Below are 16604 nucleotides of genomic sequence, written 5' to 3'. Positions count from 1 at the left end.
TCTTACTTTCCACTGCTGTTTGATGGCTATACATAAATGACATTTCAAGAATAACAATTAAAACTCAGGCGTATAGAAACCGAGGTATTTGACTTTTATCCAATACATTCTATTCAAAAACTGTAGATAATCACACAAAAACACACCCCAAGTCCTATAAGCTTTGTATTAAAAGAGTGTTAACTGCGAGGTATAAGGATTTAGGGCCCCAAGACAGACAAACAATTCTGAATGACTAATTTCATTCACAGGTTTATCATTTTTCTCTTTTATACAAATACATACGTTCATTGTAAATTAGGATCATTACACATATGAGTGTCCTAATGATTTCTATCAAGATTCAGTTTTGTGTGTGCCCAAACAATCCTGTTCAGTAAGAGCAAAATGATTCACACCAGAGTACATTCTGTTTTTCTGTCTTCTCATACCTCACATACAGAGACAGAGGTACAGAAATTGGATGGCTAGAAACTCTTTCTCAGAATGATGTGCTTTGATTCCCTTACATCCCTCTGCAGTCTGCTAACTCTGTATAACAGAAAGACTCAAACAGAGTAAGAGAGTCGTTTGGCAGTTCTTTCACAGAGTTTGTTCTCGCTCTCTCTCTCTTTCTCTTTCCACCATCTCTCTCTTGGTAACTTGCCACAGCCTCACTGGTCCCCACTGGCTTTTTGTGCCTTGATATTGTCACATGAACAGTAAACAATACATTTGCATAATGTGAAACTTGACAGAGCAAGATGTTGCACAGAGACACGAATCTCAGAGGCAAAACTTCAGAAGTCACTTTCCGCAGACACTGTGCAGCCGTCGAGTGCTGCCTGTGATGCTGCAGTGATTTATTAAAACAGAGACTCTGTGTTTGCATGTTGGCTGCTGCTGGGAATTATTGCTGGGCCCAGGTGGCTCCAGTTCTTTCTCACTTTTAACAAGCCATTAGTGGCATGAAATTCAGCCATCAGTGCTAGATATCCCTCTCCTCGTGACAAGACAATTAAACCTTGCGTTAAGAGTGTGAAAATTTTGATGTATTTCTCATTAAAAATTAAATGACAATCAACACGACGCACATCTGTTAGGCCTCTGCAGCCCAGACAGAAAGTAAAGTTTGATAGATCCCTGGTTTCTCTCAGTGCTGTGCACTGTATGGCTGTATTAGTAAACCATGCATCTAAGCCCAGGATTTTGAATGGATTTAAGGATGATAATGAGGAGGCGGAGGTGTGAAACATTTGCCAAAGGTCCAAAAAAACTTTTTCAAGGATTTTCATTCTAACCTGGACGAGCAGTTAATTTCAGTGATTAGTACGTCTTCAACCAGGGAGTAGAAGGAAATCAGTGACATCAGCTGGTGTAGTGTTTGGTTGGAATGAAATCATACATACCCTCGGTCCTCCTTGGCACATGATTGCCCAGCCGTGCTCTAGTCTAACAACCAATGAGGACTGAATCGCTTTGTAAATTTCCCCAGAGACTTTCCCTGCCTCGACGATTTAGTGGTGGAAAGTGGTTGAATCAGATTTGCAGAGAGACGAAGCATCCATTGCTTTCGGGTTCACTTATCAAGAGAGATTACCCCCGAGGCACGTTGCGTGGACAATGCCAACCTGATCAGCAACAAACAAATCTGCCCCATCTTTTAATAACATAGGCACTGTGCCTAATTTGAAGGATAAACACAGAATTAGGAGGTCCAGCCTCTTGTCTAGTGCTCTGAAAAGGTCACCGTCGCTTGAAGGGGAAAGGCACACCACGAGGCACCAATTATCCTCTCCCTCTAGACTTATGTCTCTTAAAGAATTTATTTGGAGTGTGCTTTGTATAAGTAATTGTCACTGCTCTGTCAGTGCTGATTGCAATCTTCCAGCTGCATCCATTTTTTTCCTCCCCTCTCATCATATGCTTGAGTGTACATTTCCTGTACAGTATTCATTAGTCACAAAAAAAGGAACTTTCAATGCAGGCTGCACGCTGCTTTTTTATGTATCAGTCCTAAACTGAACAAGGTGTATCAATGTGTGCTTTAGTTAGCGGTGAAATCCAACAGCCTGTTTTGCTCACACTAGCATCTGTCGTTCTCATGCTAGTACTCTATTATAGGGGGTCGAATGTGTTTCAGATGATGCGTGTTCTCCGTTTGGTCTTTGTTGGCAGAGCTCTATCTCAGGTTTTTGTGTGCCTGAGCAAAAAAAAAATCCAATATAAATGCAAATCTGGTAGCCATTAATGCATTTTAAAGGCTTCAAATCAGCATTGCATTGTAATCAAAGAAGCAAGATGAGGGCTGTTATTTAGAATAAAAAACATTTATGAAAATGCATTGCTCTGATTGATCACACTTTGAAAAGCCATGCAGAAGTGAGTGAATAGAGAGGTGTGATAGAGCTGCTCTTGTCATTGAACCTGGGTTCAACAAGCCTCCAAACAAAACCCTGCATTGACCTGTGAATATATAATACTGAATTAAAATGATCTTAAAATGTTCTAAATTGTAATTACCAAGCAAGTCTGTTTTTTTGGACCTAATTAGTGAAAAAAAGGTTAACATGAGTACATGAATGTATTGTATAAACTAATTGGGATTCATTTAAAAGGAAAACTGAGTAGCTTTTCATTGTACTGTATAGTTAAACCTTGGAATTAGTGTCAGTTGTTATGCTACTAACTCAATAAAAGTAATTTTACATACTGTAATCCAGTATCATCACAATAACTCTTCTAAAAGGAAAAAAACTGTTAACAGCATGCCATTTTAAATATTCTTTTTATCGCTTACATCTGCTCATCTGCTGCTCCTTTGTATTAACAAACACTGAGAATGTTACATTAGCCTCAGCAGTATCATACTCTATCTCTGGCAGCATCTACTTCTATCTCTCTCTATGCCATGTTTGGATGATACAACAGAAAAACCTGCTTTTTATCATCATATGACTAATGTTATATCCACTGACCACATTTGAAACCCCTGTTACACCCACTTTTACACATGGATGCCCACTAACACTCAATAAGATCATTCAACAATAATCAGCCTCATGACTTAAAGATATTTTGTTCAAGATAGCCTGGAGTACTGTGGTGCTCAAAGCTGCTTAATGAATCCCTTCATCAGGCCTGACTTCTCTTATGCCCACTAATTAGACATATTTTGTCTGTTACCAGAACACACAGTATCATATGCTGTGCATTGATTGGCCTTGCTGCAGCATCATCATGTTGCTGTGACTATAACCCACGCAGGCACTTATCACTGAGGCGTAGGCATAGTAACTGTGAAACAATGGTTTGAAGGCAAACTTTTTGCCTTTCTGTCTATTTTTTATCATGCATACTGCTATTCAAAGTGCTTAAGTTACAATGAAGCACTGTTTAAAAAATAAATGGGTCTAATATGTTTCTAATGATATGCATAGGGAGTTCAAACTCAACTCAATTACTATGAAGTTAGAAATTTTCACTAAAAATTAGATCACTGTCATTGCTTGGTTTTCATAATATGGATAATCAAAGTTTACCTTTGTTCTCTTATAGCAAGGAGGGTTTGATTTAAGGTTTGACAGGCACAGCATGGTTATATTTAATGCAGGCACATTATGCATATCTCTAACCCGAACATTCCCTGATATTAATTATTCTAAACTATAATCAGTCCACAGACAACCACTTGATCAGCACTAAAACTTGAATGAATAATCTGCAGCTTTAATTTGCATGTGCAAACTTATTTTTCCCAGTCTCTAATTTAAAGTACTCCTCAAACAGATGAGCCTTATCTTCGGACTTCATTTATCTTCTAATTTTACCTTTTAAACTGCCATGTGCATGAGTGATTCCTGTTCAAGTTTTATAAAATGTAACATCTGTAAACAATATTAACACAACAAAAAACATTGAGATTCCTTCTGCGTCATCTGTATGCGAGTCAGAGTTCCTCATTTGTTTTTAAAAAGAAACATGTAACAAGGTGTAACATTTGTCCGACTCAGGTCTTGAATTAGTTTGGATGAGCCATCTGTAATTGGATAGAGCGAGGAAGGATGATTCGATGTAGTCGGCAGATTTGCTGAGGGAGGCTGCAGCGATGTTTAATTCAGCAGGCTGTAGCCAAAGGAAGAGCAGGAGAGAGGCAAGTCGGGAAGTCAGGAAGGATGAAACAGACTGAAGAAAGAGGACAGAGACATGGAGGGGTCCAGGATGCCATTAGGCAGAGAGACAGGAAGGTGCTAAAAGTGTGTGATAAAGAAAATGTACGTAAGTGCTAGAGACATGGAAAAGGGGTCCAGTGAGTTCAGTATCAAAACAAGAAATGGGGGAGTAGACAGGTAGCTTGGCTGGGAGGTCGTACACAAGGTGAAGGAGAACACAGAGGCCCGAAGTGGCTAAGATGACTCACAAATACCCACGTACAGTGCTTTCTCTCAAAAACAAAAAAAAACAACAAAAGCCATGTTCTTCTGATAGAGCTTTTTTTGTATCATGTTTTTCATCTGCCAAATTGTTTGCATATGTTTGGCGCAGATTCTAGGCACCAGAAAATGTAATAAAGACAATGATTGTTTGTATATGCCCCTGTACTTACCAGTGCTAATAATACAACATTGTTTCATTTATTTTACTGCTTATTTTCTGGCCATGAGAGGTTGACAACAACAGTCTAATGAGGACAGAAGTTGTGGTGAAATCAGATAAAAGGTCTTGTTTCCGTAGCTGTGTACATTTGTAAAGTCAACCAGAAGTCCATTCATTCCTACAAACAGACATTGAGTGTGTGTTGATGGTGGCATTGTGTAAATGTATGATTAAAAAAAGAAACCAGCTAAGCTAGCGTCCCCAGATATAAACTAATGCGAGCTGTTATCGTGTCACGTCTCAGAAATGTTTTAAATGAAATGAGGCGGTTTCTTATGGTTTTCTGGCTACAGGCTGATGTTCTATGTATTATCACGGAGCGGGTTTATGTCATTCCTTATTTGCTGTCAGCTCTCTCTTGCACAAAGAGCACATCCAAATGTTTCAGAAGAAATGATAAGATCAACAAGATTGCTAAAATGAATGCAAAATTTAGTTTGCAGAAAGTAATGACTTAACTGAGTGAACTTCTGCATTATTCTTACTTTAAATTTTGTACTATTTTGTGGCGATGCTGTTACTTGGTGATTAAGGAAAATTAGCTCACAAACATGCTGTCACCAGAAAGGCTCTTGGCTGTCGCCTTGTGCTCTGGCAGAGTACACGAATTCCCATTTGCTGACTGAGGCAGTAACAACTTCCAACACTTGGATTTCAAGCACTTGTCTAAGCCAATCAGGCAAGCTGAAATTCCAGCACTGCTGAAATTCTCCTGAGTTGCTGTTGTCACTCTCAAATGAGCAATTATTTTCTTTTAAAAACTTTGGAAAAACTAACTTACCCCAGTGTTTTATTATAATTTTTTTTTCTTGGAAAACACAAACACACAAAGTATAATCTTGGAAAATCACCAGAGGGCTGTTGATTCTAGGTGTTGATCCACATTTTTTTTCAGCTTTATAAGGTTTGGGAGAAACAGCAGGAGCTGAACTGGGGAGGGACTCTATGCCACTTCCTTTTTCCAACCTAGTGGTAAAAAGCCCCCGCTGTGGGATGACTTAATTACTGGCAAGGAAGGGATGGTAATTAGAGGAGAAACAGGAGGCTAGAAGAAACTGTCAGGGTTAAGTACTGACTAATTCACTGCGTGGGATGCCTGCGCCACTCTCCCTCGAGACTGGCAATACCACATCACCACCAGAGCAACAAGCTCTGAAGAGGAGATAATGCAGTAGCCATGCCTCACATTACCCACTCTGTGATCCAGTGATCCAAGCTGCTTCATTTGGAGCCTGCATTTTCTAAAATAATATCAGAGAGGTGCATCAAAGTTGAAAGTATTTTTTAAATTGTGTACATTTGAAGGATGCAGTCCACCTGAACATGTAGGATTTATACTGTAGCTGAGTTAGGCTGAGGTTCCCCGAACTCTATATGTGCAATCACAGTTTCAAAGCTGATAGCTGTGTTTGTGCTAACAGCAACACTCCAGCTATCAAAGGATGGTCACAAATAAACATGCAGTCTACAATCAACTGGGGAAAAGCACAAATCAGTCCAACTGACTGCTAGCACTTACATGGGTGTAGCTGTGCAGATACTGAAACAGAAAAGCAGCAGTAACGGCAATTTTGTCAAAATTATAATGATACTTTAATGATAATGATATTTGGTTGCCCTCTTGACCCACTTCATAAGTCTTAATTTGTGTTGTCCTAACAATGCCATTACTACGCTATCATACAAATGACTCACACAAAGAACAAAAATCAAGGGATAATTTACAGCAAACTCTTTCAAATATCTAAAAATACATAACCTCAAAATATGCTCAAGTACACAGCGTCTCTTTTAAACACCTCAGCAGAGGTGTCTTTCCACTCCTACCCCTCTGTCCTGCAGCTTTTGTGTTTTTTTGACCTATGCACAAAGACAAAAAAAGGTTTATTCCCGGTCTCCTGCATATAACATCTGAGTCAGTTCACTCCCAGCAAAAACACTCTGGAAATGTTGTGCCATGTTAGTGTTGCTGTGTTAGAAATGTACAGCAGGTTCTCCTGCTGTGAGAATTCAGAAAGGCTACATGTTCATTTTAAATGGACTTTTATGTTCTACTTACCACAATATTTTGGCAGTTCCAGGGGATTTGTGACCACTTGATGCAAGTGTTGTGTTTATTTGCTAAGTAGCTTATTTTAGAATTATTTACTTGGAGGTATTTAAAGATCTTGTATATACTTTGTGTTGCCTCTTTGCTATGAGAGAACTGCAGTAACTGTACATATTGAGGCACGATCACCACAGACCCTGCAGATTCTTTTTCTCTCAATATAAGAGTAATAGAGTGGAAGATTAAAATTCTTCTATCCTGCCATGTATCATTTTAGAATCCTAAGAAAATCAGATTAAATTCATAAATCTGATGCATGTGTGCTCAGATCCAGCACATCGTTTCACCTGTTTTTCATTGATTCTCCATTCATCTTGGTTGATTTAACAAAAGGCGTCATAAAGGGATTTTTTTTTTCTTTTTAGGAACAGGGCGCAGAGGTAGCCAGACTGATATCCTCAGGAAGGATGTTTAGATCTCTGGGGCCTCACACAGCACACAGCACCGGCTTTGATAAGTGGGTTTAACAAGTAATGACACGGTCCTCATTTTCCGGCTTGCAGCAGCAGTGATATACAGATTACCTCTGACTTGTGCACTGCTTGTGACATGATACCTACAGCTAAGGTATGATTTCAAAACTCAGGAGGAAAGTCTGAAAGCGTGCTTATCCATGAAGGGTCAAGCACCTAGAAAAGGCCACAGAGAAGACACTATTATCTGTTGTGAAAAGCTGGTTTCTTGGGAAAATAATTAGATTTTTTTTTGAATGGGAAGTGGTCACATTTCTCAGTATTTTTTTACCGTTCTTGCTGCATTTCATGGCATATCAGTGTATTTACCATTCCCTCTTTCACTTTATTTGTGATTCTGGCAGTTTTGGTCCTTCATACATCCTGCATGTGATGTCCTTAGTGCTAAAATCTACACTCAAGTGACTTATTTGCCTTGGCGTTCTTCACAGTTTATGTTGCAGCTCAACAAGTTGACACAACAATTCCTCAACAAGTTGACACAACATACATTCACCTCCCTGTGAGATACAATTTTTGGGTGTTGTTTTTATTTAAGTGAAGTAAGTAAGTAAGTAAGTAAATTTAACAGATTTGTTTCAGGAGAAAATTTAATCGAATGAATTGAAATTTGAAGTTTTTTTTATTAATGTTTCACCCATTAGTCTTACAGCAGATGTATTGCACAGAAATCATCAGCATAATGCGGTTTTATAGGTGCTATGACTGACAGTTATTGTAGGGCAAATTGAGTTCAGCCGCAAATGGATGGGATACAATATTCTAGGGCACCAACAATAGCTGTTGTTTCTTTTTTAACAGAATGACTGCCTTGACCTTGGCAGGTTTTTTTATTATATGTAGAGTGGGAGAGTATTGTTTGTGATTGTATTACAGGACACAGAAGGTGATGAAGTGTTTCATCAGCTGTATACAGGAAGGCCTGACGTGCTAGATGGAAGCATATACATAGGCGGGACAATCTTCTGAACTGCAATGGCTTGTCTGAAAGCAATTTAAACTATATTTTAAGGGTGATCATTCAGCCATATGTTTTCAATTTATATGGAAAGCCTGTCGAGAGATATTCTGAGATTATTTATGGCTTTCATTTGACTGCGAGTCAGTGTCTTTCATCCCAGTTTTTGAACAATAATTTCTATTTCCCTGCCCACACAGTCAGACAAATTCATCAGCCAAACTTCTCACATTACACCGTTAATTAGATTCAAACACATGTTCATGTCACTCACCAATGCATTCACTTCTAGCACCATGTCCCATCAAATTCTTGAGATTAGAGCGAATTAGGAGATTGTTTTTGATTAGATCCATTTTCATTTCATTGCCTCATCACAATTACAATCTACACTAACAAAGCTATTATGCCAGCAGTAATATTCCATTTAGGTAATCACATTTCATTTGCTGATATGCTCAAATTAATAGTTAATAACTAACATGCTTCTTTTTAGGTATTGTAGTTCGCAAGGCTGTGAAGCTGATGATAAATTATAATAGTTTTTACTGTGAATTTCCAACACGTGGCGAATCCAGAGAACAGCTCAGTTAAAAGTGTGTGCCATTTTGCCACCGAGCACGCTTTATTGTATTAACTGTGTCACAATGGCCGTGAGTAAATTAGATTTATGGTGTTTATTTCCCCTTTGCCTGAACTCAAGCCTAGTGAGGATTTCTTCTGGGGTCAGTTCATTTTCTGCAGACAGAATTAAATAAAATGATGACCCAGTGAAAATGACTTTTAGAAAAGCTTTATCCCAACAGCAGCGCCTTGACTGCAAAGAAAAAAAAAATCAGTCACACAGCCATTTACGAATTCAGAACAACATCTCTACTTTATTCTATTCACGTTTCTCCTCCTCTGTGTGCATCTTAGCACTGGGCTTACTGTAAATATAAAACAATACAACTTTTCACAAGAAAAACTGAATGTGATTTATATATATATATATATATATATATATATATATATATATATATATATATATATAGTCAGCAGAGGAAATCAGAAGTTCTTTGAAAGTCTTTGCAGGAGCCTTTCTTTCTCTGAATGGTGATCTTGTTCATCACAGTAACCTTGACATAATCCTTTCTGCACAACTGATTCTCTCTCACACAGACAACAATAGGGCCATTACCGGCCTAATGCCACCATTTCACACAGAAGGACTCTGCAGGCATCTGAAATGATGTCGGATGATGTTGGAAAGAGGCTGTTGCCATTGGTCGAATAACGTGAAGAAATGACTTATTTATTTATTAATGTTGACATATCCTGTGTTTAGTTCCCATCATTAGACAGGATTAGTAATACAACCAAACAGCTGCTTTATATGCCTTAAACCACGAGAGTGTAAGACAGTGATTGGATGGTAGTTCTGCAGGTGGCATTTTAAATGTTGCCTGCAAATCTGATGATGAAATAAATCTCAGTTGGACAGTGAGTGCAGTTTTGTTGCTGTGTTGACAGACGTGCAGGAACATTGACAGTGTTTTACTGCTAACACGTATCTAATTTTATCTAAACCCGTCAGCTTGGAAGGGTCTGTTGGATATTTTTACATGGCCTCTGTGTTTATGGTAAAGCAGAATCTCAAAGCAGCTCCTCCAGTTTCCTACACCACTGTTTACTCTGCTGTGTTTAGAAATCTGCTCGAATGAAATTAAAAGGAAGAAAAAAAACCACAAGCGAACAGCTCTGCTAATATCTTACCTCTTCCTTTGCAGTCTTCACTGTGCACTGGAGCATTGGATTACGATTCATTCCATAATATTTAGAATAATTCACAGTGGTTGAAATTCATGCAGGATTTCAATTGTATCTCTGTCTATTTGATTTATTACTAGGATTTGCCTCCTGATTACCAGGAAAGGCCTGTATTCTTTTTCTCCTCCCCTTCTTTCTTTCACACTGCCAAGCAGCTACATAATAAAACAATACTGTGGTGGCACAGCAACAACAGGGTTTACCCTCCAGGGAAATAAATGTTATTATTGCCCTCCAGGGAACATGGACATGTAGATCTGAGATGCACTGCCAGACTTGATAGTATTCTTGTTCCTTACTTACTAGGTTCAGCCAACTCACAGAGACATAAACCGTCTGCCACTTACATGTTATTTAAATCAGAAACTCAGGTTGTTGTGTGTGGTAAAGGGCTACAATGACACACAGTGACTACAAGCTGATTGGTGGACGTTTGTTTTGTAGGTAGGCCAGGTCACCACTTGCACCTGTCCAGCTCCACCCACTAGTTGCATTATAGTCATCTTCAAAAAGCAACATGGCAGTCACAGTCCACTTCTTTCACACAGTGTATGGGTGGAATAGACCTAAGTGTACAACTTGATGGAGGTCAGCCTCCAAGTCTTAAAGGTAGGGTAGGAGATTTCATTCTGATGCACTTTTTGTTAAATTAGTGTAACTCATCTTTACAATCCGATAGCAATCAATTAGTTCGGCAGTTTCGCATTAAAACGAAGAATATTAATCATCTGTGGAAGCTATAAAACGCTAAAAACATCAGCAAATCCTACGAGGCGCCCCTGCGTGGAGTATTGGCTGGTTGTATTATACTGAAAAAACAAGACATTTATCCAAACAGATGAGATCATGCAGCACAGTTTCTGTGTGGGAATACCATGTTGGGAATGAAAGGGAATCAGTCGATACTGTGTGGGAAGACAAAATCGTTTCACAAAGTCATTCATGGGGGGTTTACCATTATTGGATCAAAGTCTCTCCCAGTTCTTGCAGCTCGCCAGCATTTTCTGTTGAGGCCCTCACGGTGCACCACTATCAGTCAGCTGGGCATGGCTCTATAAAGAACATTGTGGCAAAGATTCAGTCACTGATGTCTCAGGGATGTTTAATGGGCTTTCATAAATAATGTAGGATGCTATAGTGCAAAATCCCTGTTTGTAGGACAATTAGCTAATTAATTTTAATAAGACAGAGAGGCTTCTTACATCCTCTGCCATTCGGCTTTTACCACATTACCAAACCCATGTCATTTGTAAACAGTAAGTTGATGGAAAAATTAGCTCACCTCATATCACTGCTCTTCCTGATGTCTCTTAAGCTAATCAGAGCGCTAATTCATTAACATAAACACTTCCAACTTCTTACTTTAAAATAGTTTCACTAATACAAATGTGGTATGCCCGTGCCCTCCAGGAGCACCTTTTCTTTTGCAGAACTGCTCAGGTTGAATTGATTTAAGGTCAGAGATTTGACGGACAGCAGTTAATGTCTCTGCTTTGGATGTTGGAAACAGACGATTACCCCCTGGGGTAATTTTGTTATCTCACAAAAACTTGACTTAATAATTAAAAATGATGCTGTTGTGTTGCATCCGTTTTAACCAGCAATTGTCAAGTAGTGGAACAAATAGCTGAAAATGAAAGGTTCATCCTTTATCAAAGCATGAAAACAAGCCTGTTCAGGAGGAGCAGACACACAAACAGTGCTCACTCCACAAAGTGCTGCATTTCACTGGCACACAAAAAAATGATGATAATTATTAGCTGTCTGTTTGCTTTTTTTTTGGTTCCCAAACAATAATTTGTCAGTCTTTAGTTTAAAAAATGTTAGCAGCTAGAGAATGGCAGAGACACTTGTTGTGGTGTTTTGAGGTGCATTTTAACACAAATTTTTTGTGAACCACAGTGAATAGCTCGGAGCTCCACTGGTAACAAAAAATAAATAAATAAATAAATAAAAAAATCATGTGGCCCCTTACGTAGTTAATGCCATGTGCCATAGAATTTGCATGTACGTTCAGCTGCCTTCAAAAGCTGCTGCAGAAGCAAAGAAACAACGGCTTTTACAAAATAATGTAACTCCGAATTAAACATTTAATCTGTAGCTATAAATGAAAGCCTAGAGGCTGAAAATAAGGAACATTTATTAGAATATTTTTGCACTACAAAGATTGTAGATGCATCATCATTTTTATGTATGACACTGATCTATAATTAATTAAAACCCAACAGTGTTTTATTTTAAACTTTTTACTGTTATATATGATGATACATCATGTGATGATATATGATTTTTAATAATCAATTAGTATATAAAACAAAGAGATACAGACATACAGATTGAGTTGAGTTACACCAGAGCAGTCTAAATGTTACATTAGTGAAGCAAAACTGACGTTTGTTTTGATTTTACTAAACGACATATATCTGTGATAGACAGGCTTACTACAAATATTGCAACTCATAAGTGATGATGTAATACAGTACAATATTAAACTGTAGCTACAAAAATTACAGCAGAGTTGAATCATCACCTCTCATTCACTTTGAGCTGTACACGTGTGCAAGCAACCGATCCTCCTTGCCTTCCTCACAGCCTTGTAGCACTGGGAAGCTGCTGTATTCTTTTAAAGGTAACAGATACACTCCAATTAAAGGACTAGTGTGTAGGATTTAGTGCCACCTAATGGTGACGTTGCAGATTGCAATTGACTGACAGTTCAGTTCTTTTAATATTTAAAAAAAATATGCAGAAAATAGCATGCTCCCTGATTAAACAAAAACTACACACATAAGCATTTGAAGTCACTCAACAAAAAGGAGGGGCATGTCGTGCAAGATTTATTTTGGCTTATTTTTGTTGTCGCATTCTTTTTTTTCTCCAGCAGGTGCATGCTTTAAATCATCCTCATAAAATGCTGAGTGTGTGTATTGCCCTTTATGACAACACCTCGTCTCCACTTCAAATACACTCAGGGTGTTTTGATAATAGCTTTGTAGCAATATATCACATTTCTATTTGATTATTTTATCATAAATGGGTGTTGTTTGCTTCAAGTGAAGAGAAAATAGTTTTTTTCTGACAGTAGTACTACAGCACACCTTGTTTTTTTTTCCACACACTGACATACAGGTCAAAATGTAACTGAACTGAATCTGAATATGTATTCGACTGTAAAGACTTTGATACATCCTGATAGGAGGGCAAGGGGAAACAAGAAAAGCTAAATATGACAAGCTATGTAATTTACTCAGTTTTTTTTATTATTATTGTTTTCTAATGTCATTTATGAGGCGCCCAAGAATATGTCGTCTCTGGGTCCTGCCAAGCCCGTTTCCCATTCAATTAAGAGATTTTCCCTCAACAAAGCTGCGCTTCTCTTTCCTCTGTGCTGCTACACTTCTACTTTGAATGTCATTTTTTTTTAATCTGTGACATCAGGATCAACTGAGTGCCTGCGGTGACACACTGTCTGATGGTCATTTCCTGCCCCTGTCAGAGCTTTAGGGAGCGCTCCCTGGAAGTCAATATGGCCCAGCTCTAATTGAAGCAGACAACATGCTGCCTGGGAGGTGTTATGACATGCTATATTCACACTTTCTATCCATTATGGTTACAGGGCACGCATTCATATTCATAGCACATTTTAACTTGCAAAAACGTAAAAGCATTAAGAAAACAATTGACATATTTGACAATTTTATAAGACGAGGCGTCACTAAGAAACCGTTGTTTTTGTAACTTGAGGGCGGCTCGATCTACTTGAAACAGGGCACAGGTGCAAGCGCAAGCAAAATCACCAGGTGCAAACACAATAGGGCCTGAGTGACACAAACCAGGCGCCGCTGGGCACGACGTGAAAGAGATGCTGAATACATTATTAGTAGGAGGAATACAGAATCAGCAGGTGGAGCTGGGGTGAGATACAGTAATGACCATTCCCCAGTGCTCCTCTCACCCCCCTTTAAATGCAGCGACAGGTGAAAATGAGGGAAGGAGACAGAAAGACAGAATGGAAATAAAAAAGAAGGTTATTGAACGATGTAGTGCTTGAACTTTCAAAATAAATCACCAATATTAATATACATAAGTGAAACTATGCTTTCAGTGGTTGCATGAACAGACTATATGCATATTATTGTTGCTCAAAAGCTTAATGATTGCATCTAAACTCAGCTGTTTTATTTGCATGACTCATGTAAAAAAATACTATTACAATACTAATCTAAATGTCAGTGTTATTGCTTTGACTGTGTTCAAACAGTTTAGTTAGTTGCTTGTTCCACTGTAGCATATGTGAAAAATTACAAATTAGTTGGTTCAAAGTATTTCAAGTTGAACTCAGTCAACCTACTTCTTTTAGCAGGCTGATGCAATTGAATGTACAGTTGAGGCCTTGCTGCAATCGTTAACTCATCTTGTAAACACCAATTAATCCAAAATAATCAACTTGGAATCGTGGCAGATATGTGTTAATGAATTCTGTTAAATTTTTAATTTGTTTTCATTCTGCCAAATCCGTTATATATTGCATCTTGCATCCAATTGATCCTCAAAAGATGACTTTAATCTTTATGAGCACTCTGAGTCTCTGTACTTGTTACTTGGCTGTAACAAGGACAGACTACAGTATTTGACAGACGCAAGACACTGTACACAGTTTGAATTTATGTCACTGGCTAGGAATCTAAATCAAAGCTACTGTTATTGCCCTTACTGTACAGGTGTTGACTTTGAAAGCCTTGCCTTCATGCGTTTGTTCTATAACGAGTGAGCACTGAAAGTTCAGTGTTTAAAAAAAAACAAAAAAAACAGCACTTTTCATCACAATTGATGTGCTTCAAACATTATTTTTCTTCAGGCTTTTTCTTGATTGAGGTCTAAAATAGACACAGACATGCTGGAGCCACCAGTACATTCATTAGAGCAGATGATCTCCAGTGTAAAAACATTCTCATCTCTCATCTCTCTATGTGAGATGAGGGAGTTGGCTGTTTGATTACAATAATGCATTTCCTAGCAACCACTGTTCCATGTTTCCTTGACTAAACTGTGCTGAGGCAAACGGAAGAAAATCCGATAAAATGGTGGTCTCAATGAGGGCACTGGGGGATTAACCGACTTTAGCTGAGTCTTCAAAGTACAAAAAAAGGCAAACTCTTTGTTCAAAATACCAAAATGTTCCTTATATAAATACATATCAAATTACCCCTGCACAAGGAGCTTCCTGATATGTACAGTAACAGCTCCATCATGAAAATCTGCAGCAAAATTATGAGACCGTCTGTGCCAATCAAGCATTTATTTATGGTTCTCTGTATCTATATTATGTAGTCTGTATTTTCTGAAGGTCACAGAGGCAAATATAATGTTCTCAACCTTCCACATGAGTTACTTAAACACCATAAAGCAATAATCACCTATGTTCCTATCTTCCTGCTGCATTCCCATTTATCTCCTCTTAACTTTCTTGGATAGGTCATTAAACTGGTCTTGAAGCTGTACGTAAGTAAAGCACTGAATCATGTCATAGCTTTCATCTGCAGACACCTCTAATCTAGGGCAGAAGGGCCTGAGTACATATGGCTGCCATATAAAGTTTTATATAATAATTGGCAGTGACCGAGCCATGAGACGCATCATGTGACAATGAATTAATATCTAAGAGAGGTATGGCAGGGGGGAGGGAAGCGCAGCCGTTCTCAGAGCTCCAACGTTTGCTCCAGATTTCAGAAATAACAGCGACATGTACCCTCTTATAAAGCTAAGTCGTGGAACGGGAGAGAGGGAGCTGAATCAGCATGTAGCAGTATGAGTGGTGAGCCCTGTCCTGCCAGATGGGCACTTGTGTCTGCAGCATTGAGGAATTGCAAAGATTTCTGCAAATCTGCCAGCAAGTAGTTATTGAATTTCTTCTAGGAGGGCGTGATATCATATGTGCCTACAAAAAAAAGTGAAGAAAAGGTGATGCACATTTTCTCCCATGTTGTGAAAGTCTATACTACTATTATACCAGCTGTCATTCACTCACTCCTTCTTTGGTGCTTGCCTGTAAAATGACCTCTCCCTCTTTTGAGTTGAGTTGTCAAGATATTACCTTTGAAATGTCGGCCGCATTATGAAGTTGTGCGGTTACGTAACAGTCGACTGGCAGGAAAGGAATGGAACTTTAAATGTAGAGTGCTGAATAGGGCATTAAAAATTGCTGCCGTCAAGCCGTGCTTAGGCAGACCGACACATTGCTGACTGCGTGTCCAAAAAATTCAAAGCAAGTGACTGATCAATTTGAGGGGACCCGCCTATTCAGGAGAAGAGTTTGAGATGAAGCTGTTGTAAAGCGCTCTGCTGATGCTTTTTAAATCGATGAATGCATTTTTATAGGGCGCAAATAGAGCTTTTAGTTCTTGTGTTAAATGTTCTTAACATTTACAATGTGTCGGTGTTAGTTTACACACAGGCTTGATGTTGTGCGGCCGAAACAACCAATACTTTTGTTCATTTCTTCATGAGTTATTACCTTGGTAAAATGGTAGCTCAAATAAAAAACTAGAATTATGTATTCTCAGTTCACGTTATTAATTTTGATTTTAATTATGCTGGTCCAAAACATACATTTTTTTTA

General features: G+C 38.5%; 1 protein-coding gene across 1 annotated transcript in view; it reads left to right on the top strand.

The window, feature by feature from the left end:
• Positions 1-16604, top strand: part of brinp1 (bone morphogenetic protein/retinoic acid inducible neural-specific 1) — a 96289-nt gene that overhangs the window by 22571 nt on the left and 57114 nt on the right. The window lies entirely within an intron of this gene.

The sequence above is a fragment of the Parambassis ranga genome, chromosome 12 (genome assembly GCF_900634625.1).
Source record: "Parambassis ranga chromosome 12, fParRan2.1, whole genome shotgun sequence".
Lineage (NCBI taxonomy): Eukaryota > Metazoa > Chordata > Actinopteri > Ambassidae > Parambassis > Parambassis ranga.
Note: the sequence above shows the minus strand (reverse complement) of the source record. Positions and strands in the feature narration are given on the sequence as shown.